Source organism: Syngnathus scovelli, unplaced genomic scaffold, assembly GCF_024217435.2.
Source record: "Syngnathus scovelli strain Florida unplaced genomic scaffold, RoL_Ssco_1.2 HiC_scaffold_30, whole genome shotgun sequence".
Taxonomy (NCBI): domain Eukaryota; kingdom Metazoa; phylum Chordata; class Actinopteri; order Syngnathiformes; family Syngnathidae; genus Syngnathus; species Syngnathus scovelli.
In genome coordinates this window covers 39,665-43,226 of record NW_026061392.1, presented here as the reverse complement: position 1 = coordinate 43,226, position 3,562 = coordinate 39,665, and the positions used below count along the sequence as shown (strand labels likewise).

General features: G+C 50.3%; 1 non-coding gene across 1 annotated transcript; it reads right to left on the bottom strand.

Moving 5' to 3' along the window:
* Window positions 1-1,471: 1,471 nt before the first annotated feature.
* Window positions 1,472-1,583, bottom strand: LOC125966049 (U5 spliceosomal RNA). The gene has a single exon (XR_007480028.1). It is a non-coding gene; the product is annotated as a U5 spliceosomal RNA (small nuclear RNA).
* Between the last annotated feature and the right edge of the window lie 1,979 nt (window positions 1,584-3,562).

Sequence of the window (3,562 nt, the reverse complement as noted above, 5' to 3'; positions counted from 1 at the left end):
GTCGTGGCTGAAGATCCTAGAGAAAAGACCCTAAACATGCAACTGCATGTTGGCCATAATATAGCATTGAGGCGGCTGCAACCCCAGTTTGAATCTGGTTAATAGCCGAATGAACTTGTTGCAGTTATTTTTTATTCACCCTCAACAGTCTTACGTTGGACCATGACAAATTTACATACACGCAAGCTTACAGAAAATGACAACTTCCCGTGGGGCTAGTGGCTCGTTCCTTGCTCTGAACGGACAGCCAAAACGATTCCTAACACTTACTAATCAAGTCCTAACCAATTCCTGTGTGTGTATGGGGGAGGGGGGAGGGGGGGCAAAGGAACCAATCAGATGGCCCGAATCCATGCATGGCCGATGACGGCAGTGATCAACACAGTGATATTTGAGAATTGAAATGAAGTTTATAGGATTTGCAGACAGTGTACAATCATTATTTAAACAAAAGTAGGCAGGCGCATACATTTGGAAACCCCAACAGAAAAATGACATCAATATTTAGTAGTTCCTCCTTTTGCAGAAATAACAGCCTCTGAACCAGTGGTTCTTAACCTGGATTCGGTCAAACTCTAGGGGTTCGGTGAGTCGGTCTCAGGGGTTTAGCAGAGCCTCCCTCCACTGCGGAGGTCCGAACACACCTGATTTATAAATTCGTGATAACGCATATCTGAACTGGTCTCGCAAAGGCAACAGCAGAAGTACTACTGATTTGCTGGTATATCATTTGTCGTGAATTCATGCATTGTGTTGGTTTTATTCTTTCAACAAGGTGGTGTCCATGCACTTCTGCATAAGTTCCGCTCTAGTCTTCTGGCCCAACTCTTTCGTACATATGATGACCATGGAAAGTTCTTTGCGAATGATCAATCTTTGCCTTTCATGTTCATCGGGACTACCCTTTTAATAGGTACCTACACTGTGTATTTGGATAGAGACTGCTGAAAGGGGACACATATATGCCTCGTGAACTACATGCATTACTGCGGGTGAAGAAGAGTGAACAAATAAGTCAGCAGACAAGCTTGCCGATTTATTAGTGCCCAGAAGAGCAGCACTCTGTTCCGTACTGTAACCTGCTAGGTTTGTTCCCGGTTCTTTATCTTTAATGCTCGATATGCTAACAGCAATTACCAAGAGGCAGCCTTCACAGTTTAACTCTTTAATGTATGCCAGAATGATCGATGCACAGCTGTGGAGCCCTTTCTGCCAGATGCGAAAGAAGGTCCCTCTCTCAGCGCCAAGGTTCCTGCTCTTATACTACTCTGGGCCGCCTTCCTGCAAGGAGGCGACTCTGCCTAATCTGTATGATAACGTGTGACCTTGTCGTCTTAACTGAGAGCGAATTCTACATATGTGCAAAGGGTGTCATAGAGAAGAGAAAGCTAATAAAGCAAGAGAAGGGTTGCAGCGATATAACGGCATAGCTCAAGCTACCCAGCTAAACACATGTGCCAAAGAGGCCTATTCTAACAAACCGTTGGTGAGAATGGCTAGAGATAGACTCTTATTGTTCCTCCCCACGGAAATCTTTAGTAAAAGGCGAACGATTTATTCGATCTGAAGAGAAAAAAGAATGAGCTGATAATCTGGGTGAAAACGGGCCACCCCACTGCTGGTCTCACCAAATTCACAGGCGGTCTCACACTCAAATTGCAGCAACCATTCCTTCTAATATAAACAATAGACGTTCATAGATTTACTATACTTAGAAGGCCTCAACCTAAATAGAAGGTTTAAACGAACGAGTATTTTGTGTTCATTAATGTCTTTTTTACTTAAAACATTGTTGGCGCACAGGATTGTAGGTACCTGATCGAACACATTCTTTCAAACAGCGATTGGGCGTCTATTTTGAGTATTGAAGGTAAAAACAGTTGTATGTCTTGGTACGTGTACTTTTGATATCAGAGAATGGCAAATGATCCCATATCTGTGTTTTATTTGAAAACATGTGATTTCATAACGACACAAATCGGGAAAGAAAATACGATCGTAATTTCTCAAATGATTTCTCAAATTTCAGAAGTGCTCTATATCTCTCGTGTCGCAAATAATTGAGGCTTTTGTCGTTGCAGTGGAGGTGAATTTGGAGTGTAATTCACCTCCACTGCGACGGTGGCGTTCGAGATTTGACATTTGAATATAAATCTGTCCGTTACATTCCGATTGGTAGCGAATATGACATGGACCTGAGGACTGCATTTTAGTGATGAACGAATTCTGATTAATATCATAGCCGGTTTGGCTCTGCCTGTTCGACCTGGGATCCGCCGCCGAAGACGCCGCCGAGGAACTGGCGACGCTGCGTCAAGGTAGCCGATCGGTCGCGGAGTACGCCCTTAAGTTCCAGACGTTGGCCGGCAGCAGCGGATGGAACGCGCCAGCGCTCGTTAGCACATTCCTAAACGGCCTCGCCGAGTATATGAAAGACGAACTGGTGTCTTACGATCGCCTGCGAACCCTGAAGGGCGCGATGGACTTGGCGGCCCGAGTAGACCGGCGGATCCGGACGCGGCGGCGCGATCGGGAGAGGAGGTCCCCGCGGAATCCGCGTGGCCACATTCCTCCGTCTGCTGGGGACCCGTCAACCACACCACCCGCCGAGCCCATGGATCTGGGAGGGGCTTGGGTTCCCTTGGAGGAGCACCGTCGACGCCTCTCGCTGGCCTTGTGTTTTTACTGTGGGGAGGGGGGCCATCGGGTGGCGGGGTGCCCGTTAAAAGGCCGGAGCTCACGCGGCGTCGGGGGATCCGCGTGAGCTCGACCAGCACCGGCTCTCCCAGTCCCAGCACGCTCACGCTACAGGCACGTGTCCAGCTTGCGGCGGGCGACCAGAACGTGGCGGCCTTGGTGGATTCCGGCGCGGAGGGGAACATCATGGACATTAGCCTGGCGCGTCAGTGGGGTGTCGGCTTCCTCCCGCTGAGCCCGTCCATTCCCGCGCGTGCCATTGATGGCCGTCTGATTGGCGAGGTGGCTTTCGTGACGGAACCGGTTAAGGTAATGCTCTCCGGCAATCACCACGAGACCATCCAGTTTTTTCTTCTTTCCCTCCTAGGACAGCAGCTCATCCTGGGGCACCCTTGGTTGCGGCAGCACAACCCGGTGCTGGACTGGGAGGTGGGGGTGGTACGGCAGTGGAGCGAACGCTGCCATCGAGTGTGCCTGAAGGCGGCCACCAGCCCACTCGGCAGAGCCCTGCCCAGGTACAGTCCCGACATCTCCAATGTCCCAGCAGTTTATCACGAACTCAAGGAGGTTTTAAGTAAAGCCAGGGCCGCTTCTCTTCCTCCACACCGGTCCTACGATTGCGCCATCAACCTGTTGCCCGGCACCTTCCCTCCCAAGGGACGCGTCTAGTCCCTGTCCGCTCCTGAGCGCCGGGCTATGGAGGAATACATCCGGGAGTCCCTGGCAGCCGGTATCATACGGCCGTCCTCTTCACCTGCGGGAGCGGGGTTTTTCTTCGTGAAGAAGAAGGAGGGCACGCTCCGCCCGTGTATCGACTACCGGGGAATAAACGAGATCACCGTAAAGAACCGATACCCTCTGCCTC